The sequence below is a fragment of the Melanotaenia boesemani genome, chromosome 4 (genome assembly GCF_017639745.1).
Source record: "Melanotaenia boesemani isolate fMelBoe1 chromosome 4, fMelBoe1.pri, whole genome shotgun sequence".
NCBI lineage: Eukaryota > Metazoa > Chordata > Actinopteri > Atheriniformes > Melanotaeniidae > Melanotaenia > Melanotaenia boesemani.
Genome location: NC_055685.1, coordinates 25,153,952 through 25,179,231, shown reverse-complemented (window position 1 = coordinate 25,179,231; position 25,280 = coordinate 25,153,952). Strand labels below are relative to the sequence as shown.

The following is a 25,280-nucleotide window of genomic DNA, read 5'->3' as shown; positions in this document are numbered from 1 at the left end:
GGATATTAGCAGTGAACTGACACAGGCACACATAAAATTATGCTATTAGAAAGCAAAATTTTAATAGTTTACCAAGAAATTTGACCTTTTTTTCCTCATAGCCTTCATCAAGTAAATGCATACTATCCAAAGTTTGCTGTCACTGTCAAACTTTTTCTGACTAAAACCACAGACAGGATGAACGAATGTGCAGGCAAACTATGTAACAAATGCACAAAACATTGTTCATAACTTTTAGTACAATATTCTACAGACAGGTAATGAGAATACGCTGTTTAGTTATGTGTCTCAAATTCATGTGATGGCCACAGTAACATTGAGCTTGCCTTCTCCTCAGACTGCTTCTGTATTTTTTAACATAATTCACAAGACACATGACACTTTCACTCATTTTTTAACACCTTCACAGTTTTACATTCCACATATGAAACAAACTCTCTTTGGTTATCTTTGTTATTGTTACAGTATACTACTCTGTCCAAACTCATTAACATAAATTGTGCCATCTGCAAACAATGTTCAATGCATCATTACCTCATCCCAACATGGCATCAAGCTTCTGTAAAATGTACAAACTGATATGTGCAACATAGAATGCGTTTGGGTTACATATCTAAATCATATATCAATAGCAGCAATGATAGATTGGATTTATATGACACTTTTCAGGATACCTGAACTGCTTTACATCGAGTCCATTATTCATTCACTCCGCATTCACTCATGGGTGGTTGGAAGCTACATGTGTAGCCACAGCTGCCCTGGGGCAGACTGATGGTAACATGGCTGCCAATCTGCACCAATGGCCTGTTTGACCACCAAATATTCATTCACATTCATCTCAATCAGTTGAGGAAAACAAAATGGCAGAGAGGAAGTAAGTGGAGGCAGTAAAGTGGCTGGACAAAAACTAATCATAAAAGTGTTGAAATCAAAGCAGGAAATGTAATTAAAAGAGTCAAAGACATTATGAAGCACATGAGAGAGAAACAGAGATGATGGCACAGCTATAGCGAAGGAGAAAGCTGCTGTGTCAGATATGATCAAAAGAGCCGATGGGAAGCTTGGTGAAAGGAGAGCCATGCAGGAAAAACGTGACAGATCTTCACAACAAAATGGAGGCAAGAAGAATAATCACAAAAACATCATTTTAAACATTTCTCCCTGTTCAACCTGTCTTGGATGTACTCTTCAAATTTTTGTGGCACATATCAATGACTTCCCTTCTTCTTTGTCTTTTTTTTTTTTATCTCTTGGGTTTACTCTGCATGCCATCATCTGACCCAGCTCTGCTATGACATCCAATGATTTTATTCATAGCCTACTTACAGAACTTGTAATTGTTTCTGTCAGCTTAATGTTTCTGGACTACAAAAATAAATTCCATCTCCTATGAGAATTTTTTCAGGAAACAAGGAAGTATGATTGATGCATTGTTGCTACATTCACATTGGTGTTTTCATGTTACAGCTATCAGTGGTTCAGCTTGTTTGAAACTTCAAAGCAAGACAACAAATTCTCAGCTCTGCATCTGTGAGGAATTTGTGGAAGGCACCTTTGTTGTAACAAAACCTAAAAACAAAGGTTACATGAGCTCGTGAGCCACTCATTTACAGTATTGAACAGAAGCGTGTTAACCCATCTTTCTGCCTTCTGACAATTTTACAGTGAGTGGACATCAACGTCAGTCTTGTTTTATTTATAGTGACCCAAGCGAAGCATGATTGACCTTACATGCACAAATCTTCTGGTTGTTGGATCTAGCTAAATAAATAGAGCTAACAGATAAAAAGCAGCCGCAGCAGATTGACCTTTCTTTTAAGGTGGAATTTGTGTGGAATTTCCCCCCTTCTTTAAAAAAATGCTGTCTTACCGTTGTGTAGCATTTTATAAAAAATGTGAAAGAATCTGTAGTATGGTTTTGAGACATTTTCCTGCCCAATACAAACAAAAAAAAAAAAAAAAAAAACTAGAGAATTTTACTCAATCTAAAGCATTTTGTGGTGGTTAACATGATTTTGTAGCTATAAAGCTGAATATGTTTAAACTAAGACAGACATGGAACTAAAAACACTGAAAGACAAAATTCTTGCAATACACTAGCATGAGACCAAGTGAAAGAAAGCTTTCTATCATTAGTAAATAAACAGTTTGCAGTTGAAGGGAAAACTAAATTGTTGTTCCTTTCAGAATCACAACTTAACATTTCCCGGATGGTATTCAACCTGTGGACAGTAAGACAACAGCCTACAGTACAGTAATAAGTAATAAGAACTTTTAATTAAACACCTTTTACCTCATCCTTGTTTTCACCTTTTTCATTGCTTGCAAAACAGCTAAAATTTTCAACAGACCTACAGTTTTCTGGGAGTTTGTTCCGCATGTGAGAAGCATAAAAGGTGAACGCTGCCTCTCCATGTTTAGTTCTGATTCTAGGAACAGAAAGTAGATTTGACCTCGATGGCCTGAGCGATCTGCTTAGTTTATAACGAACCAGAAGATCCTGAATGTATTTTGGTCCTCATCCATTCAGTGCTTTGAAAATAACAGATTTTGAAGACAATTCTTTGACAGACAGGAAACCAGTGTAAAGATCTGAGGATTGGAGTTTTATGATCAGCCCTACAGAAAAAATGCTCTGTCTGGAGACTAGTGTCCCACTTGTGTAATCTCTGCCTGTCACTCGTAGATAGACATGCAGAAAAATAAAGTAAGAAAATACACTCTAACAGTTGATGTTTCTTTATATTTTTTGTAGCATTGTCTGTGGGTTTGGGGGTCACTGGTCAGAAGCTAATGCTGTTTGGGGGCCTTGGCATGGAAAAGTTTGGGAACCCCTGGCCTAGTCTACTGAATTTAAATGCATAGACATGTTTTACTAAATCCAAGGCTGACTTCACAACTGTCTTAATATAACTGCTGAAATTTAGTTCTGAGTCCATGACAACTCTCAGATTTCTGTTTTGCTGTTGGTTTTTAACTTAACTATTTCAAGCTGAGATACTGACTTCTAATATTTCTTTTTGGCTCCAAATTTCAGTTTTATCTTCATTTAATTAAATGAAGTTCTGAAAGAAGAAAAAGAAAAAAAATCTGTATTAATATCAATATTTAGTTAATCAATCACTGGCTAGGTGGGGATATTGATATTTGCATGCAGATTTTCCAGTGCATAAATCCCACTTGTGTAATTGGATTGTTTTGTAAAGGGAAAGTTAGAGCATGACTGATGGGAGTTTTAGAACTTTAAGTATAAAATGTATTTCTCTGGCCTTTTCAGCTGCCTCCTCAAACAACTCCAACATAGGATGGCTGACAGTCAGCCATCCATCTTCCCCCTGAATGTCTGCAGCCCCCCCCCTTTCCGATCTATAAAACAGGCTGAAGGAGTACATCACAGTGGAGTGTGTGAATATGAAGTCTAAAGTCATGCTTCTTGAATTCTCATTATTGTGATGAATGGAAATACTTCTCCTTTGTGGACAGTTCTCTGGTATTTATTTCCAAACAAAAGGTTCAGTTAGTCAGGGTTGACTGTGTTTTTACTCTCAACTTACCAATTATTTTTCCTATAGGTGTTCAGTACTTGGGTCAGCCGTGGTCAACCGATATATGCCTATATGCTTTGAAAACTCATATCTGCTCGCAGGTAAGCTTACATACATTCAAGACTTTACTTTCCTTGCTGACATCCCTTGTTTTGCCTGTTTTTGTTACTGTTTCTCATTTTAAAGTAATAATGTAGTTTTTTTACTGGAACTTTCTTAACAAAAGGGTTTGATAATTACTATAGTATTTTATTTTTTTTATTCACAATTTGTAATATAAACACTACTTTTCCATAATCCTGGCTTGGTGTGAGGGTCTGTAATTATACAACGAATTGTCAGAATTGCTAGCGAATTTTAGTTTGGTTGAAGAGAAAACAGTTATCATCAGCATAACTTTGACATCTCTTGGCAGCCAATATTGCCAGAAACAGCAGCTTCTGCTGTGAGTGCTCATCTTTTAGGAACTCGATGATGGCACTTAACTGGTAGTTTTTCTACACATGTAAGCTGATGAACCGGTTGGCTAAGAGTTCATAGGGCTTGATCCATTTTGCCATATGATTCCAAATCTGAGTCATAGTAGTAGTTTCTGCTAGGGAGGCCCCTACATGCCAAATGTCAGCTGGCTCAAGTGTCAAAGGTCAGCAGGGGTCGTGGCTTGTCAGGACTTCTTTGATGTGAGCGCTTTATTAACAATTTACTCCATCCATCATGCTGTTTAAAAGAAGCCACAGTAGGAAAAAGTCAAATTAATCAGAAGTTTCATTGCATTTACAAGCAATGTCGAGATAAGAAAAAAAAATCCAATGAGTAACTCTTAATAAAAAGGGTGTACTTCAACCAAACCAAAGCAGACAGTTATTACATTTGATGTTAAATATTTAAGTAGCTGACAAATTAAGCTCACTTCTTCCTGGAATTGATGAAACCCTCACATAAAATGTCTGTGCTGTGAGGGAAAACAGCTTAGCATATAACCAGGGGTTAAAAAAGGATTTTGGCCGTGATCAGTGGAAATATTCAAAGTAACTTTGGTGATACTTTAATTTTATATCGGTGAATAACACCTTGAAACTACTGGCTCATCTGTGTACAATCCATATTTTATAATGAAATAAGAAGTGTTCAGAGAGAACTGAGAACACGCTGTATTTAGCTATTTTAATTAAAATAACATATATATTAGCACACATGGCAATGTGCTGTATTGTTCTTTTTTCAGCTCTCCACTAAAGTTAGTTAGGCATGTTACTGTGCATGTGTTGCTGTTGTTTTCTGGAATGCAAAAGACAACATAATCTGACAAATGTGTTAAATCAAGATTTCTTGCATGCTTTCTATATCTACTAAAAACCTTATAAAATCAACCATGGCAGAGTTGGAGTAACTGTAATAAGGCATTGTTTTTAGGCAGTTCCCAGTATATAATCACTGAATTTAGTAAATATATGCCAACATTCTTTTGTGATTGTTTGACCTCAACACATATTATCACCCAAACAGGCATCTTTGACCTTTTTTGAGCTAGTTTCTTTGTCTTTTGTAGTCTTAGTCTTCAGTCCTGCTCCACAACATTTAATTAAGTATAAGTTTATTCTGTCAGTCTCTATGGCTAATGATACCATAAATCAGCTGGAAAGATGAAGACCAGAAATACAACTGTATGAGAAAAGAAATAGGTGAAGTCAGGGAAATGGAACAGGCATGGCCATCCATCCGTCCATGGATGCATGGACCCCTATGATGCAGTACAACACTGGTTCAGTATTTCCCTTTTCTGGACACAGGTCACCGGGGCCCCCCTCTAGAGCCAGGCCTCGGTGATTTGCATCCGGGTAAAAGAAACACTGAACCATTGTTGTACTGCATCATAGGGGTTTGCTGAGCTATGCTTAATCTTGTCCCTCCCCTAGGATAAGTGTTAGATTTTTAAATGTGAATCTTTGGCATAAATAAAAGTGTAGAGACATTCAGTTTTACATTAATGGAAGAATGTCTGTAAATTGACATTAACAAGTATTATAAAAGTTAGATTATCTTGACCACTCAAATTATGTTTTTTTCACCTTTGTAGCCAATCAAATATTAACCAAATTTATCAAAATGCTGTCAAATGATAGATATTTTTAATCAGATTTATTACAGCTTACAAATGAATTAATCATGATTAATTGTGGTGAACTATGCCTGAAATATGCCAGTTCTCACTGTATTGTATTAACATTTAGTGTTAACTGACCTTCACTTGGTTTACTTTTTTTTTTTTTTAACATTAGATGATCACTTTAGAAATAATCATTTCAACATTTCATTCAATCCAGACCATAAAAAAGGTCTCATTTGTGCACTACCTTTTGCTGGACCATGCCCCTGCCTCATCAAAACATTTCTAGACTCGCCCCTGCATAGCTGAAGTATAAATCCTTTCTAACACCTGTCAGCTACTTTGTTAGAGAAGGGTCCTGCTCTGATTCGTAACTCAGAACCTGTTCATAATTTTTCTCACAACATAAATGATCAACCTTGTGTCTCTAACACAGCACCAAAGATTTAGAGAAGACATCCCATTGCTTCTTTTTGCTGTTTCACTCATGTTTCACTCATATTAGATATCTGAAGAAAAAACATGCTTCACAATTGGATTTGTAGTTTTTAAGACAAAACATACAAGAGAGTTCAAGTAAGTTAACAGGATGGTTGCTGATGCTTCTCAAATTATGTAGAAAAATGATGAGAGATGGACAAGATGTGAAAGACCGATGAGAGGCTGAAGAAAGGAAAGACATGATCAGTAGAAGAGCTGACATACGTCATCTCATATGGAGCCAGTAATTTAACCAACATTAGTACTACACACTATCAACTTAGTTCTTCTAGGAACACAATGTTAAAGTGGAGAGTAAGCTCTCTACACAACTGGTGCAAACTAATGGAAAAAGAACTGCTTGTCAACAAAACTCACTTTTAGATAAAGACTATCTGAGGAACATAAAGGAGCTGGGAAATTTTATAGCTGAGGCAAATGTTTTGCAGTGCAGCTTTTGTCGTGTATTATTAATCACATGGGTAATAAGTGCTCAATTTGTACAAATTGAAATTTACCACAAAATGTTTTAGTGAGTTTTAAAAATAAAAGATTAAATCCTTTTATGTCCAATTATTGTTTTTCTTCTTCAAGACTCTTAAAGCTACTTGAAAGGAATTTTAATCAGTTAAGGACTAAAGGCTAATCACACAAATGAATGAAGAACTATCAAGTGCGTATGTGTAACATTTTAAACAAATTGGCCCACTTTGCACAGTAATGCACTAATATGAAAAAATCCTCATTCTGCCCCCCTCCCCCTTTACACATGTTGTTTTTTCTACAATCGCATACTACTTTGAAACGTCTGCTGTTAATGTATTGTTCTATTCTATTCTATTCTACAGTCATTTAGCAGACGCTTTTATCCAAAGCGACTTACATTTGAGAGGAAGAACAACACAAGCATGAATTCAAACAAGATGGGACGTCATAATTAAGTGATAGTCAGACCGCTTTTGAGTCCAGTTGGACCCAGGTGCTGTCATGTAGTGCTAGTGCAGTGCATATAATTGTTTTTTTTTTTTTTTTTGTTTTTTTTTAGTAATTTTATTTAAATACAGGATCACGATTTCATCACACAATATCAACTAGGTCATAAGTGCATGATTTCATCACATAATATCAACTTGGGCATAAGTGCATGATATCATCACACAATATCATCTTGGGCATAAGTGCACACAGCTTCTTCAGTACTTGGTTGAGCCAAAAAGCTGGACAAATCTTTCTGACTCATTTAGTTAAGCTAAATGTGGAAATGCTCCTTAAACAACTGAGTCTTTAGCTTGGTCTTAAAAGTGGATACGGACTCTGCGGATCGGACGGAGTTTGGTAGATCGTTCCACCACCGGGGAACAACAGAGGAGAAGAGTCTAGCTACTGATTTTGCGCCACGTTGTGGTGGGAGCACTAGGCGTCTTTCACTGGTAGAGCGTAAGTTTCGAGAGGGAGTGTAGCTCTGGATTAAGGAGTGAAGGTAGCCCGGAGCCGTTTGGGTTATTGTTTTGTAAGCCAGAAGCAGAGCTTTGAATTTGATGCGTGCTGCAACTGGAAGCCAGTGAAGAGCAATTAGCAGTGGAGTGACATGAGCTCTTTTGGGCTGGTTGAAGACCAGACGTGCTGCTGCGTTCTGGATCATCTGCAAAGGTTTAACTGAGCATGCAGGCAGGCCAGCCAGTAAGGAGTTGCAGTAGTCAATGCGTGAAATGACCAGAGCCTGGACCAGGAGCTGGGTCGTGTGTTCAGTCAGGTAGGGTCTGATCCTCCTGATGTTGTAGAGAGCAAATCGGCAAGACCGGGAAACCGAGGCAACATGGTCCTTAAAGGTCAGCTGGTTGTCTACCATGACACCAAGATTCCTGGTAGAAGATGTAGGCACTAGTGTGATTGAGTCAAGCTGCACACTTATCTGTGGTGGTAAAGAAGGACTGGCTGGGAAGACAATAAGCTCAGTCTTGGACAGATTTAGCTGAAGGTGGCGATCCTTCATCCATGCAGAGATATCAGCAAGGCATGCTGATATTCGCATTGAGACGGTTGTGTCATCAGGTGGGAAAGAAAGGAAAAGCTGAGTGTCATCTGCATAGCAGTGGTAGGAGAAACCATGAGAGCTAATGACTGCACCGAGTGAGGAGGTGTATAGGGAAAAGAGAAGAGGGCCGAGCACCGAGCCCTGAGGCACCCCTGTTGTCAGCCCATGTGATCTGGACACGCCCCCTCGCCAAGATACTTTGAATGATCTCCCTGTGAGGTAGGACGTAAACCACGAGAGGACAGATCCTGAGATGCCAAGCTCTAAGAGTTTGGAGAACAGTATATGATGGTTGACAGTGTCAAAGGCAGCCGACAGGTCCAGCAGTATAAGGACTGATGATTGACCAGTGGATCTGGCAAGCCGTAGGGAATCAGTAACTGACAGGAGAGCAGTTTCAGTAGAGTGACCTTGCCTATATCCAGATTGATATGGATCTAACAGGTTGTTGTTGACTGAAATCAGTGCTTGTTCTGCTGAAGTTAAACAAATTCTCTCTTTTATACGGGATTTTCCTCAAAATCACCGCCTCTATCTGCTTTGCCCTGAGCAGTACACAGTGGGTGTGACCCGCGTCACGGCCTCAACTGGTTGAAGAGAGAAGGTGCTAACGACAGAGCCCCACACCAGCAATGTAAACAATAACCCGAAACCAAGACAGAAACTCAAGCAGTAAACTCACCTAACTGACTGTACCAACCCTGACTGAAATCAGTGCTTGTTCTGCTGAAGTTAAACAAATTCTCTCTTTTATACGGGATTTTCCTCAAAATCACCGCCTCTATCTGCTTTGCCCTGAGCAGTACACAGTGGGTGTGACCCGCGTCACGGCCTCAACTGGTTGAAGAGAGAAGGTGCTAACGACAGAGCCCCACACCAGCAATGTAAACAATAACCCGAAACCAAGACAGAAACTCAAGCAGTAAACTCACCTAACTGACTGTACCAACCCTGACTGAAATCAGTGCTTGTTCTGCTGAAGTTAAACAAATTCTCTCTTTTATACGGGATTTTCCTCAAAATCACCGCCTCTATCTGCTTTGCCCTGAGCAGTACACAGTGGGTGTGACCCGCGTCACGGCCTCAACTGGTTGAAGAGAGAAGGTGCTAACGACAGAGCCCCACACCAGCAATGTAAACAATAACCCGAAACCAAGACAGAAACTCAAGCAGTAAACTCACCTAACTGACTGTACCAACCCTGACTGAAATCAGTGCTTGTTCTGCTGAAGTTAAACAAATTCTCTCTTTTATACGGGATTTTCCTCAAAATCACCGCCTCTATCTGCTTTGCCCTGAGCAGTACACAGTGGGTGTGACCCGCGTCACGGCCTCAACTGGTTGAAGAGAGAAGGTGCTAACGACAGAGCCCCACACCAGCAATGTAAACAATAACCCGAAACCAAGACAGAAACTCAAGCAGTAAACTCACCTAACTGACTGTACCAACCCTGACTGAAATCAGTGCTTGTTCTGCTGAAGTTAAACAAATTCTCTCTTTTATACGGGATTTTCCTCAAAATCACCGCCTCTATCTGCTTTGCCCTGAGCAGTACACAGTGGGTGTGACCCGCGTCACGGCCTCAACTGGTTGAAGAGAGAAGGTGCTAACGACAGAGCCCCACACCAGCAATGTAAACAATAACCCGAAACCAAGACAGAAACTCAAGCAGTAAACTCACCTAACTGACTGTACCAACCCTGACTGAAATCAGTGCTTGTTCTGCTGAAGTTAAACAAATTCTCTCTTTTATACGGGATTTTTCCTCAAAATCACCGCCTCTATCTGCTTTGCCCTGAGCAGTACACAGTGGGTGTGACCCGCGTCACGGCCTCAACTGGTTGAAGAGAGAAGGTGCTAACGACAGAGCCCCACACCAGCAATGTAAACAATAACCCGAAACCAAGACAGAAACTCAAGCAGTAAACTCACCTAACTGACTGTACCAACCCTGACTGAAATCAGTGCTTGTTCTGCTGAAGTTAAACAAATTCTCTCTTTTATACGGGATTTTCCTCAAAATCACCGCCTCTATCTGCTTTGCCCTGAGCAGTACACAGTGGGTGTGACCCGCGTCACGGCCTCAACTGGTTGAAGAGAGAAGGTGCTAACGACAGAGCCCCACACCAGCAATGTAAACAATAACCCGAAACCAAGACAGAAACTCAAGCAGTAAACTCACCTAACTGACTGTACCAACCCTGACTGAAATCAGTGCTTGTTCTGCTGAAGTTAAACAAATTCTCTCTTTTATACGGGATTTTCCTCAAAATCACCGCCTCTATCTGCTTTGCCCTGAGCAGTACACAGTGGGTGTGACCCGCGTCACGGCCTCAACTGGTTGAAGAGAGAAGGTGCTAACGACAGAGCCCCACACCAGCAATGTAAACAATAACCCGAAACCAAGACAGAAACTCAAGCAGTAAACTCACCTAACTGACTGTACCAACCCTGACTGAAATCAGTGCTTGTTCTGCTGAAGTTAAACAAATTCTCTCTTTTATACGGGATTTTCCTCAAAATCACCGCCTCTATCTGCTTTGCCCTGAGCAGTACACAGTGGGTGTGACCCGCGTCACGGCCTCAACTGGTTGAAGAGAGAAGGTGCTAACGACAGAGCCCCACACCAGCAATGTAAACAATAACCCGAAACCAAGACAGAAACTCAAGCAGTAAACTCACCTAACTGACTGTACCAACCCTGACTGAAATCAGTGCTTGTTCTGCTGAAGTTAAACAAATTCTCTCTTTTATACGGGATTTTCCTCAAAATCACCGCCTCTATCTGCTTTTGCCCTGAGCAGTACACAGTGGGTGTGACCCGCGTCACGGCCTCAACTGGTTGAAGAGAGAAGGTGCTAACGACAGAGCCCCACACCAGCAATGTAAACAATAACCCGAAACCAAGACAGAAACTCAAGCAGTAAACTCACCTAACTGACTGTACCAACCCTGACTGAAATCAGTGCTTGTTCTGCTGAAGTTAAACAAATTCTCTCTTTTATACGGGATTTTCCTCAAAATCACCGCCTCTATCTGCTTTGCCCTGAGCAGTACACAGTGGGTGTGACCCGCGTCACGGCCTCAACTGGTTGAAGAGAGAAGGTGCTAACGACAGAGCCCCACACCAGCAATGTAAACAATAACCCGAAACCAAGACAGAAACTCAAGCAGTAAACTCACCTAACTGACTGTACCAACCCTGACTGAAATCAGTGCTTGTTCTGCTGAAGTTAAACAAATTCTCTCTTTTATACGGGATTTTCCTCAAAATCACCGCCTCTATCTGCTTTGCCCTGAGCAGTACACAGTGGGTGTGACCCGCGTCACGGCCTCAACTGGTTGAAGAGAGAAGGTGCTAACGACAGAGCCCCACACCAGCAATGTAAACAATAACCCGAAACCAAGACAGAAACTCAAGCAGTAAACTCACCTAACTGACTGTACCAACCCTGACTGAAATCAGTGCTTGTTCTGCTGAAGTTAAACAAATTCTCTCTTTTATACGGGATTTTCCTCAAAATCACCGCCTCTATCTGCTTTGCCCTGAGCAGTACACAGTGGGTGTGACCCGCGTCACGGCCTCAACTGGTTGAAGAGAGAAGGTGCTAACGACAGAGCCCCACACCAGCAATGTAAACAATAACCCGAAACCAAGACAGAAACTCAAGCAGTAAACTCACCTAACTGACTGTACCAACCCTGACTGAAATCAGTGCTTGTTCTGCTGAAGTTAAACAAATTCTCTCTTTTATACGGGATTTTCCTCAAAATCACCGCCTCTATCTGCTTTGCCCTGAGCAGTACACAGTGGGTGTGACCCGCGTCACGGCCTCAACTGGTTGAAGAGAGAAGGTGCTAACGACAGAGCCCCACACCAGCAATGTAAACAATAACCCGAAACCAAGACAGAAACTCAAGCAGTAAACTCACCTAACTGACTGTACCAACCCTGACTGAAATCAGTGCTTGTTCTGCTGAAGTTAAACAAATTCTCTCTTTTATACGGGATTTTCCTCAAAATCACCGCCTCTATCTGCTTTGCCCTGAGCAGTACACAGTGGGTGTGACCCGCGTCACGGCCTCAACTGGTTGAAGAGAGAAGGTGCTAACGACAGAGCCCCACACCAGCAATGTAAACAATAACCCGAAACCAAGACAGAAACTCAAGCAGTAAACTCACCTAACTGACTGTACCAACCCTGACTGAAATCAGTGCTTGTTCTGCTGAAGTTAAACAAATTCTCTCTTTTATACGGGATTTTCCTCAAAATCACCGCCTCTATCTGCTTTGCCCTGAGCAGTACACAGTGGGTGTGACCCGCGTCACGGCCTCAACTGGTTGAAGAGAGAAGGTGCTAACGACAGAGCCCCACACCAGCATTGTATTGAAAGCTTCCTAAACAAATATCTAATTTGCTTTGGAGGCTTGAAAGAATGAGAGCTGGGAAATAAATGTGAAAGACAGGGAGTAAAGCAGAAGTTAAAAAGGGGATGCGAAGCAGATAAGAAATTGAGCAGTGAGGCAGGCAGAAGACAGTGTAAACTAAGGTGATAAAAAGTTGATAAAAAGTGTTGCATAGTGTCTCTCTGCCATATTTTCAATTTTATTTTCAAAGGTTATTTGGACGCAGGGCCAGACTGGGACACAAAGTCGTGCCAGGAGTTATACACTCACTCAGGCCACCCCAACACATATACTACATGCATATGCTCACACTTGCGCAAGTGTACATACACACACATGGACTTAATAACCACCAAATCTCATTGTTCTAGACCAACATTCACATAAAACTACAAATTACTAGTCCAGTGTTTCTCTCTTCTCGTCAAAAGGTTCAATACCAAAGTTACTCTTATATTAATGATGATCTTCTGTTGAGATAAATAACATGATTGTTTCATTTTGTCCGCAAAATCATTTAAATGCAAGTTTGTCGTAGTAAATTTAATACACCAAGAGCAATATTCACTACTAAAAACATGAAGTGATCAACAGCAAGTTCACCTGATGTGATTCAAATGACATCAGAAAGTGAAAAAGTAATCTCAGCTTACTTAAGACACTGTCCAACTTTTGGAGGGGTTCCCAAACGTCATCATGCAGCAGCCCACCTGTGGAGATATGTTTGGCTCAGCAGGACCCACCAAATATTACATGCAGGAAAATAAGCCATGTCATTACCATGGGAACAGAAACACATCCACACACACTCCATATGGAGTTTTAACTAAAACCTCTGACATCAACATTTACCCAACAAGCATAAAATGCTGCAGTCACATAATTTAAATCCAGATTAACACACTGACACGCTGATTAAGTTAAAAAGTTCCCTCATCAGCATTTAACTTGGAGTAATGAAATGTTCTTCACTCTCATAGCTGTGCAACTACTTTTGTGTTGGACAGGGACAGATGTGGAGAGTATATGTGGACAGACTGTTATAGCCAAGCAGCCAAAGTATTAAAATATCCACCTGTCAGTTTAATACAACACAAATAATTAACTAATTATTTTGTTTTATTCAGGTTATACCAGGAAACCCCAAATATGAGCTAGTGTATATAAACGGTAGCATATCCATTTGTAGTTCTGTTTTTGGACTGATGTGGTTTAATAATAAAACAACAAACCACTGCAACATTTCCAATAGAATGAAGTTTAGACAGGAGTTAGCAGCACCACGTTCTTCTGTCTCTCTGTTGTTCCACCTCCACGCGCTCTCGTGTTGATTAGTTCTTGTGTTAAAAATAAAACTTGACTACTGATATTTAATCAATCGCAAATTGGTGAAGGTGAAAACTGATGAACACAAATCATTTTATTGGTGGTCGGGTGCCAGTTTCTGCAGACCAATCAGTTGCACCAGTGTAATTCGCCGTGATTCTTTTTTACTTTTTATTCTTTTTGTTTATTTTTTTTTTCCAGTTTGGCCACTTAAGAGCCCAGGCCAGTCCGGGCCTGATTGGACGTATAAACTCTGTGTTCACACCTGCCCTTGAGAGAGAAAGGAGACTCATTTTGGAGCATATTACTTATGGAATTTTTGGAAACTATAAAAGAATTTGTGTACCATTTGCACATCATTCAGGCTAATCTAAGAAAATCTGTTATATACCATTTCTCATGCTTGTTGAGTGTTTTTTTTCCCCTTTTTTGTCTTTTTTTTACTAACTGTCAAAACATGGTCCACAATTAGCAGCAACAGTAGCCTAAAAAAACATAAAAGGGCAGTTCAATACCATTCAAGCTAAGTGTCCACCATTTCAACTCCCTTCTCCCAAAAGTACATTATTTATCCATATATATACATAGAAAGAGAGAGAGAGAGAGAGAGAGAGAGAGAGAGAGACTTGGACAAATTTCTTGGTACCCTTCGATTAATGAAAGAAAAACTCACAATGGTCACAGAAATGACTTGATTCTGACAAAAGTAATATTAATAAAAATTCTATGAAATTTAACGAATGAAAGTCAGACATTGCTTTTCAACCATGTTTCAACAGAATTATTTAAGAAAAATAAACTCTTGAAACGGTGTGTCCACTAATTAGCATCACAGATGTTTACAATCTTGTAATCAGTCAGTGGGTCTATATAAGGGGCTACAGGTGGTCACTGTGCTGCTTGGTGACATGGTGTGAACCACACTCAACATGGACCAGAGGAAGCAAAAGAAAGAGTTGTCTCAGGAGATTAGAACAAAAATTGTAGACAAGCATGTAAAAGGTAAAGGTTATAAGACCGTCTCCAAGCAGCTTGATGTTTCTGTGACTACAGTTGCACATATTATTCAGAAATTTAAGATCCATGGGACTGTAGCCAACCTCCCTAGACGTGGCAGCAGGAGGAAAACTGATGACAAATCAAAGAGACGGATAATACGAATGATAACAAAAGAGCCCAGAAAAACTTCTAAAGAGATTAAAGGTGAACTTCAAGCTCAAGGAACATCAGTGTCAGATCGCACCATCCGTTGTTGTTTGAGCCAAAGTGAACTTAATGGGAGACGACCAAGGAGGACACCATTGTTGAAAACAAATCATAAAAAGCCAGATTGGAATTTGCCAAACTACATGTTGACAAGCCACAATGGTTCCGGGAAAATGTCCTATGGACAGATGAGACAAAAATGGAACTTTTTGCCAAGCACATCAGCTCTATGTTTACAGACGGAAAAATGAAGCATATCAAGAAAAGAACACCGTCCCTACTGTGGAACATGGAGGAGGTTCTGTTATGTTCTGGGGCTGCTTTGTTGCATCTGGCACAGAGTGCCTTGAATCTGTGCAGGTACAATGAAATCTCAAGACTATCAAGGGATTCTAGAGAGAAATGTGCTGGCCAGTGTCAGAAAACTTAGTCTCAGTCGCAGGTCATGGGTCTTCCAACAAGACAATGACCCAAAACACAGCTAAAAACACCAAGAATGGCTAAGAGGAAAACGTTGGACTATTCTAAAGTGGCCTTCGACAGTTACAGGAATTGTTTGATTGCAGTGATTGCCTCAAACGGTTGTGCAACAAAATATTAAGTTAAGGGTACCATCATTTTTGTCCAGGCCTGTTTCATGAGTTTTTTTTTTAATAATTCTGTTGACGCATGGTTGAAAAGCAATGTCTGACTTTCATTTGTTAACGTTCATATATTTTTTATTTATTATTTTGTCAGATTCAAGTTATTTCTGTGACCATTGTGGGTTTTTGTTTCATCAACCGAACGGTACCAACAGTTTTGTCTATGTATGTATGTATGTATGTATGTGTATGTGTATGTATGTGTGTGTGTAAGCGTGTTATCTTTATTCTTTTTTCCTTTTCCTTTATTCCAAAATAAGTGAAGTCTTGTGTTCAGCATTGCATGAGAATATGTATGCAGTGACAAGACATGTCTGTGCAGATTTTTCCGTGATGTCTGGATGCAAATATGACTTGATCACTTACAAAAGTGCAGACCCAGACAGTAACAAATTACTGGCCCACAATGTGCCCCATAACTGAGCTGTAACTACCAAATGCATTAGTTCCAAAACTGTCAGCTATTTGGGGACAGTCTGTCCAATTTTTTACTTAAAGATTTAGAAGTGATTTGATAACAGCAACCGCTTTGATGTCCTGTTGTCAGAAATGGTGGGCTTCTGTTCTGTTTACCACTCTGTTTCAAACAAAGCACTCCCTATATTAGATCAGTTTTTGCATTTGAATTCACTTTTGAAGTTCACCACACACAGCTTCCTGGTTGTCCACCCCCTGGAGGGTGTTTTCACCGTTTTTCTTGACAGATTAAACATCCAGACTGTGTGGGTATGCGCTGACTGTGTCTGACTTAGTTTGCCCTTAATTTTCTCTTGCATTTGCATTTATTTATTCTCCATTTGCCCACACTCTTCACCAACTTTCATGAAACTCAGTTTGGTGGATATTTCCATAATCTTTTTTTTCTTTTTTTTTTTTTTTTTACAAACAATCAAAAGCAATCACATTTCCTAGTAAGATACACTGTAAATACCACCATACTATATGCATTGATATACATAACTTCTGTGCAAAAAAATATTTCTGGCTTTAAAAATCCCCTTTGATTTGGTGCTCACCTTACACAACCAAGACATTGCACAGGCAACACCAAGTACTGGAGTACTGCTACCTGAAAAGTTTGACCAAACAACTTTCCCATTAGATCTAATGGGAAAGTGTGTCCAAGCTTTTAACTGGTACCGTATACAGTGTATCTATGAATGTGATTTATATGTGACTTAGTATGGCTGGAGTTTGTTCAGGTGATGATGGCAAAGCAATGTTGTATGCAAACATGCTCGGGCAGACGTTCTGTAGATTAGTTTTTTTCAGTGTGTGCATTAGTGCGTTTGTGTGGGCTGCTTGTTGATGAGACAGGATGTGACTGCAGCTGCAAATGAAACCCTGTAAGTGAGCCACTATAATTTGTCTGTGGGGGTTTTTTCAAGTTCTTTCTCCCCTGTTTCCTGCTCTAAATCTGTGCCCATTGCGTGGCTGCCTGTCTTCTTGAAGTCCCTATCAACATGCGGTGCTTCATTTTCATCACTGCTTTTATTTCTGATGCAGTTGCCAAGGGGAGCTTTTGTTATTCCCTTAATCTCCTCTGTATGAGCAGTTAAACTGGTGCAGACTTTAGGCAGGAAATTCCCACCCTTTGCTCCCTTTTAGAGCATGTCTCTGTTTCTGATTTAAATAGTAAAGCTGTATACTCTCTGAATAAACAGCCGCTGCTCCTCCACTACTGTTTACTCAGTAACCATTGGCTGAACTGCTTCTTGGAAATGGACAGTTGTAATGCATGTTATGTTGACTAAATTTGAACATATGGATGGATGGATGGATGGATGGATCTCAATTAAGTTGGATTCTTACTGTTTTTATTTTAATTTATTTAATAATTTCACCCCTGGGATTGATAAAGTATTTTCCATTTATTCATTTGCTTGTGATAATCAGGTGCATAGTTTGAATATTTTGTGTTAAGAGATAATGACAATGTTAATCACAATGCAGCATGTTTGTTTTGCTATCATTTCAGAAAAAAAAACAAACAAGTAGAATATAGTTTGAAAGCAAGGCACTCCCTGGGGTCATTTATTTTTTAAATTTGCTCTTTATTTCACTCATTCATCATTTGTTATGTTTATGGTGACCTTCCTTATGTTGTTATGTGATTTAGCTGTCTATTATTCAACCTAATGTTTTGGTATACCCAAAGGTGTAATTATTGTTTATGTTTGTTTTATCACTTTCATAAAGTTAAATATTCCTAAGCCTGAGCTCTACGGATTTGGAGACTTAAGCATCACAGCACCAGAGCAGGGCCATTGTGGGAGAGCTATGACAGTAATGTAGTCAGCAAAATGAGAAACAGCTTAATAAAAATAGAGTAAAGGGAAGGTGGAGAGAGAGAAAAGGAAACTTGGCAGGTGTAGCACTGTATGCATCTGTAACCAGAGGGTATTGAAGTGTTATTGATTGGTCTGTTGTAATATAAATCAACCACACTGCTAATTTACTAATGACACATTTACCACTGGAAACAGTATGAGGAGAGTACTTTACTGCTCTGCTAAAACTCTAAATAAAAAAAATAAGTAAAACATGGTGAGCTGGTTAGAAATGGAGATGCTGGACCATAGGTTTGTGGTGTCATTTATATTTATATTCTCTGTTTTTTTCTTTTTTTTGAAATGATCTGTGACTATAACGCAGATTCTCACTGCTGAGTATTTGGACTGAAAGAATGAGTAATGAAATGATTGTCATTACTGCATCTCTAAGATGGGAGCTTGAAGCCTACCAGGAATTTTTGAAGCAATTAGTGCAACTCTAAATAAATACCAAAATGCTTCCACGGAAGTAGGAAAAACTGCATGAATGGGGGATAAGAAAAAAAAGGACAAAAGACCAAAAGAACAAAAAAAGAATCCACTTTATTTTTCATTTTAAGTCTGATGATGGCAACACAATTCTTTGGATAGAGCCATAAGTGTCATGAGGCAGACAGGTTTGGACTCAGAAAATGACTCAGATACCCAGGGATGGGTTACAAACGTTTATTGTAATACAAGAATTGTGCAATCCGGTTCTTCTCTGGTCAGGCTTCTGTGGGTATGGGAGACAGGTGTCAGAAAGCAGGGAGCAGCAGATGACAGTGCGTAATTGTGTGGCTGACGTACCAGCAAGATGAGATCCAGCGGGTAAGGAGGGAATCTCACGATCTGAGCCAAGGAGATCCAGGGGGAAAACTGCTGCGGGATGTGGGAGAAGCTGCTGAGCAAAAAAGAGATTACCCAGGTAGCAAAATTGGTCTGGCCCGGTTCTGGCCCACACAATACACTTAAACCTGGCCCACATACCACAAAGAATGACGGCCCTTTGCTGGCCCAGATCTGGTTTGCCAAAGGTGGCCTACACATGGGCCAGCCTGAGGCCAGATGCAGACACAGTGGTGGCCCAGTACTGGCCCAGAACAGTTTCCACACTGGCACCGGATGTCAGCCTAATGGTGGCCCTGTACTGGCCCAGAGCAGTTTCCACACTGGCACCGGATGTCAGCCTAATGGTGGCCCTGTACTGGCCCAGAGCAGTTTCCACACTGGCACCGGATGTCAGCCTAATGGTGGCCCTGTACTGGCCCAGAGCAGTTTCCACACTGGCACCGGATGTCAGCCTAATGGTGGCCCTGTACTGGCCCAGAACAGTTTCCACACTGGCACCGGATGTCAGCCTAATGGTGGCCCTGTACTGGCCCAGAACAGTTTCCACACTGGCATCGGATGTCAGCCTAATGGTGGCCCTGTACTGGCCCAGAACAGTTTCCACACTGGCACCAGGTGTCAGCCTAATGAATACCTTAATCAAACTGTGCAATATTCAGCCTAGATTAAAAATACTACAACAACGGTGATACAATTATACAAATAACATTTATTTTGATTTGAATAACTTGTTTAAAATAACTATATAAAAAATAATAATATAAAAATCAAATAATATGTGACACTGTTGGAGAGCGAACAACAGAGGGAAACAACATTAAGTGGGGATGGAAAAAAAATTTATGCTTTCAACCCAATAAAATTATAAGATCAATAATTGAAATACATTAAAAGAATGTGAGCTTAAGGATAACAAAAGGAAAACAAATAAAATCAGGGAGGCTAAAGTCTTTGTAAAAAATTAACAAAGGGCACAGAAGTCCAAATGAAGCAGCGCTGTCCGTGCAGTCCATCATTCCCACCGTGGACTTCTAAAAAAAGAAGAGAGAAAAAATTCAGAGCTGTGCATCCAGACCTACAGTTTAAATCTAGCCATAACAAATAAATAAAAAATGCATGGTCTCTGAGGGAGTCAGTGTTTGTTAAGACAAACTTACCAATTACAACATCCTTTATTTGCAGGTGCTGGAAGCCAATCTTGCCATTTATACCGCGCATGTTGACATTCTTGGCGAGAGAGTGTTAAGGTTGCACATGACACTCTTTACACTCTTTAACGTCTCCCCCTCCTTTAAGAGCCAGTGCAGTTCTCTGTGAATTGATATTTCTTTGTTAGTTTATCAGCAGTACAATATGCCCTAACTCTTTTAAATATGTTTGAAAATATCAGCAGCAAATCTGAACTGGTCTGATAGTCTGACCAGCATAATTTATGCAATGAAAGCACAACAGTAATAATTTGTAAAGTAAAATAAAAGATGAGGATGCAGAGTGAAGTCAGTCTTCCTATGGTTTCAACTACTTTGATAATAGTGTGCCTGTGGTGCCGTGAAACTGTTAAATTTATCCGTGTAATTATGATTCCCTTTTCCCCCATATACTAAATAGTTTCTCAATTTTATACTGTATGTCCCAGCAATGTTATTTAAAGCCTATTTAATCAAGAACATGGTTTGTCATTGTATAACTTTTCTCCAGAAGGTTAACTGACATGACATTCTTTTATTTTAACCTGTCCTGTCCTGCATCATGGCAGCAGAATGATAGTCTGGCTGCTTTGTTGTGCCAAACAAATTTGCTTTGCCAAGGGGAGGCTTATGGGTGTAAGGCTGAATACACAAATTATTTTTGGTTTTCCAGTTCACAAGGATAGTTTGACATGACATTCTTCCCAGATGGTTTTTGAGGTCAGCACCATTTCTGAGCCGCTCCTCCATGTTTTGGACAGACTGGCGATCAGCTAATGGTAGCAGATTTGGTTCAACACCTATCTCTTCTTCAGTTACAGATTTCAAGCCTTGGATGTGGTAGGCCTAGGTGTGCTAGGAAGAAAAAAGAATTGTGGATAAGTAAATAAACAACAGGTCTCATAAAAATGTGTTCAAGCCAACAGCAGAGCACAGCCTACGAATAAAATATAATACTCACATATATGAAGACTGGTTTGTGGTCTTCTTATCAACTGATGTGGCTCAGAGGAAACAGTCTTTCTCTGGTGCAGGTCAGTCGATGAAATCCTTCCCTGGTGCAGGCTACGGGACGCTTGGCCTCTCTGGTCCAGCTCCAGTATGGTGCACTCTGCAAGAGTAGCATGATCATCATTAGATTTTATTTACTTTTTGGGGGGTGTTTGGATTGCAAAATGCCCTTCCTTTGTTGGTGTTTATCTAATTGGAATAGGTTCTTCAGGAATTAGAAATAAATATTTCTGATGCATTAGACCTACTCAAGAGGTAGACCAGTGATTGTTTCATGGCCCATGAGATGCCTGGCTATAAATGTCAGTGTCCCCCCCCCCACCTTTATATTGGAGAGAGCGCGCAATTCTCCTCTTCTCTCTGTATCCCTGAGTGTTTGCCCTGATGCGCCCAGACACACACAGACACGTCAACGCACACAGCGCTGAGCACACCCCCACAAGAAAAGATCATTTGCGGCACCTTTGCACATTTTGGGGTTAAAGTGTAACTGAGTACATCTGCATTAAACAGTCCATCTTGTATACAAAAAAGAAAAGAGCAAAGCTTTCCAGACATTCCTCAAATTTAAACAGCTTATTAAATTAAAAATAATAATAATAGTTTACTGTTTTCTTGTTGGTAAGACAGCTTCATCCTCAGAATCATTCCCTCTGGGATCTGGGCCAAACACATGAAGCATCTTTGGTGCACTAGGCACTGAGCTGCAATGACATGGCAAACCCAATACTGTATCACTGACCCCAATTTGGGAACCACTGCAATAGATTACAGATGTCTGTACCCATTTTAATGACTTGCAATCATGATAAGTGATTGTACTGTACCTTACACGTACTTTGTCTTTACACTGGCCTGCACAGCCCTACAAAATGAGTAAAAGGGAAAAAATGAGGCAACCTCAAAATAAAAAAAAAATAATGAAAATAATCTGTTATATTATATAAATGCGTGTGACATTTCCAATAAACCAAACCGACTGAAAATCGGTTGAAAGTTCAGCAAGTTATTGTGATTTTAATCGTTGATAGACTGCCTCTGTTGACTAATGCAGTAATAGACGCGGCTTACCCCGGCCCAAGATGGCGGCCGCTTCAACGCATTGTTCCGGACAACAGCGTCAGAGCGGACATCCACATGTATATATTTATGACGATGCGGGGGGAAAAACACAAACAAACTTACAATAGCTACGTAGCCTCCAGTATAGACACTAACTATAACCCATGGACAACCCAAAATACGAAAGAGCAATAGCACGCTCACTCACTTAAGCTTCCACCAAATACGTTACCCTGAGTGGGTGACGTCCCTAGCAAAGTGGGAAATTCCCGCCTCCCCGTTCAAATGGAATGCACTTTAAAATACGAAGTATGTTTTTTTAACCATAAATATACTGTACACATTAAATAAATAAAACCGTAAACTCACCTTGACTTTGTTTGTCTCTCTCGGCTCAATGCAACACATCTATTCGCGCTTCTTCTTCTTCTTCTTCTTTGTTGTCGTCTTCTTCTTCTTCTGTATTGGCGGTTGACAAACGCGCGTTTAACAATAGGAAGTATCTTGACCCAATCAGAGCATAGGAAATAGGTCACGTGTTGAGAGATGGGTAATAATGGTTGGTTGGTTTGTTTTATTTGTTTATTTTATTATTTGATTTTTATATTGTTATTTATTATATATTGTTATTTTGAACAAGTTATTCAAATCAAAATAAATGTTATTTGTATAATTGTATCACCGTTGTTGAAGTATTTTTAATCTAGGCTGAATGTTGCACAGTTTTATTAAGGTATTCATTAGGCTGACATCTGGTGCCAGTGTGGAAACTGTTCTGGGCCAGTACAGGGCCACCATTAGGCTGACATCCGATGCCAGTGTGGAAACTGTTCTGGGCCAGTACTGGGCCACCACTGTGTCTGCATCTGGCCTCAGGCTGGCCCATGTGTAGGCCACCTTTGGCAAACCAGATCTGGGCCAGCAAAGGGCCGTCATTCTTTGTGGTATGTGGGCCAGGTTTAAGTGTATTGTGTGGGCCAGAACCGGGCCAGACCAATTTTGCTACCTGGGTGAATGGTCATTCTGTTGTTTTATTAGTTTATTGTCAGGGAGGCATTAGCAGGCAGTCTGCAAAATAGTGATAGATTTAATTTCTCAACAAACAAACGCAAAGTTGTTGTGTAATTTAGTAATGGGTAAGATAAGGACCCTCTGTTTTAATCCATTCTATTCTAAGGGGAAAAACAAGTTTTCTGTCGGTATTAATACTAAGTATTGGAGCATGTGATGTGGTGTGTTTATGAGTTTGAATGCACTTGCTATATACTAAAAAATAAAATTGAATTAGGAGTGGGGTGGTGGTGAGTGAGACACATAGAAATACATTTTAAAAGTAAGACTTAACTATTTGTTTGTGTTTAACACATGTTAAGAGACTGATACGGGCAACATGAGCTTAACGACAACTGGCCCGCATATGGCATGGACAGATCTGGGCCACATATACCAAATCATATTTGGGCCACATATGGCATGCCATGGTATAAACAGAGCCATCATTGCCAGACCTGGCCCAGATCCGGTTGACATACCACTTGCCATGCCAGCAGTTGGCCAGAGGTGCCGGCGCGATACCAGATCTGGCCCAGACCTGTCTGCTACCTGGGTAGAAGCTGGATAATAACCCGCAGGTCGGATTGCTGACCAGGATGACAGCGTGGGGACAGGGAATCCTTGAGGGGGTGAGGGGAGTAGTCCGTGATCCGTTATCCAAATCCGATAAACGATTCCAGAGGTCCGAGAGCCAGGAGATCCAAACAGAGACAAGCAGAGTACCAGACAGGGGGCAGGCTGAGACAGAATCCAAATCCAAATGCGACAGGGTCAACAACAGACGGGCAAACAGGCAGAGAAATCAAGGCTGGAAGCGTACAGGGTAGAACCAAGACGATCTGGCAACTAGGAGAAGAAACAGGCAGGTATATAAAGCGCACAGCGCAGGTGGAGCGCATCAGCAATCAAGCCAGAGTGCTGAGCAGATGCCTTCAGGGTAGCTGGGGAAAACGGGCTCCGAACCACGGAGCATGACACATAAGTACGGTGGCCAATATTTTGTAGTCATTTGTGGATTTTTTACAAGATGAAATCCCCCAATTATTTGCTTTTGAGTTGAGGAATCTTAAATTGTCCACCACTTTACCTCAAGCTACAGTTTAATGTTTGCAACTCAGCCCCCTGGCTCTTTCATATGCTGATGAATATGCAAGATGCTGAAGCTCAAGTTGCTCCCTATAATAGGGGAGCATCCTGTGTTTTAATAGATGAGAAAAATTGTTAAGCATTTTGTCTGACTAAGTCTAACTAAAGTTAAAAGGCACACAACAGGTGCAGACTTGGCAGGCATTTCCCTTTTTTTTAAAAAAGAAAATTCCACAATACAATACAGTAAACAGTAATGCCAGTCAGGCTGTTATTTGTTTACCTTGTCAGTTGTGACAAGCCTTTAAAGATCCTCTCTCCCTTTGAAATTCCAACACATTGCCGCAGACAATAAACCCAAATCGGAAACCGTTTTCTTTTTTGGTGGGACCTTTATTTCTTAACTACTGAAAAATAAGACAAAAGAGCAGCATTAATTTAATTTGAAATGTCTTTTAGTATCAGTGGGTCTTTCACTGTTCTCTCCAGGCATCATACAAAGATTCACTGGTGAACATCAACATTTTGCTACAATCTCAGAAAGCTGTACTTGAGTAAACACACTTATTTAGAGTAAAAAGCCTAAAAGCCTAGGCCAAACAGGTGAAGAGACCATAAACAAACAAACAAAAAACAGATTTGTCTTTTTCAACAAAAATCCAGAAAGTCATGGGAAACCACTCGCGCATCTGTCAACAGCAAGCCGTCACTGATGGCAAATGCTACATATTTCCATACAACTTATACAGGTAAATCAAGGTGTACAGATACCACAATCTAAGTATATTTTCACCATTTAGTGAACTTCATATGTTCAGAATGACAAAATGTACAATTCATGGAAAGTGGATCTTCACCCTTCCCGTTTTGCTCTGCATCATTTCCTCCAACGCACCTTTCAAGCTTAGGACAGCACACAATGCTACCTGGTCAGCAAAACACAAACATGGCATTTTCCATTA

General features: G+C 40.3%; 1 protein-coding gene and 1 long non-coding RNA gene across 2 annotated transcripts in view; one reads left to right on the top strand and one right to left on the bottom strand.

Annotated features, from left to right (window-relative positions):
- The window catches only part of LOC121638892 (protein phosphatase 1 regulatory subunit 29-like), a 237,428-nt gene that overhangs the window by 110,468 nt on the left and 101,680 nt on the right, over positions 1-25,280 (top strand). Inside the window, exon 3 of the mRNA XM_041983962.1 lies at positions 3,576-3,649. The gene's annotated coding sequence lies outside the window, so the exon portion shown is untranslated. The remainder of the gene's footprint in view (positions 1-3,575; positions 3,650-25,280) is intronic.
- Positions 20,817-21,816, bottom strand: LOC121638893. Its single transcript, XR_006010096.1, has 3 exons — positions 21,726-21,816; positions 21,068-21,217; positions 20,817-20,961 (listed from the first exon to the last, which is right to left on the bottom strand). It is a non-coding gene; the product is annotated as an uncharacterized LOC121638893 (long non-coding RNA).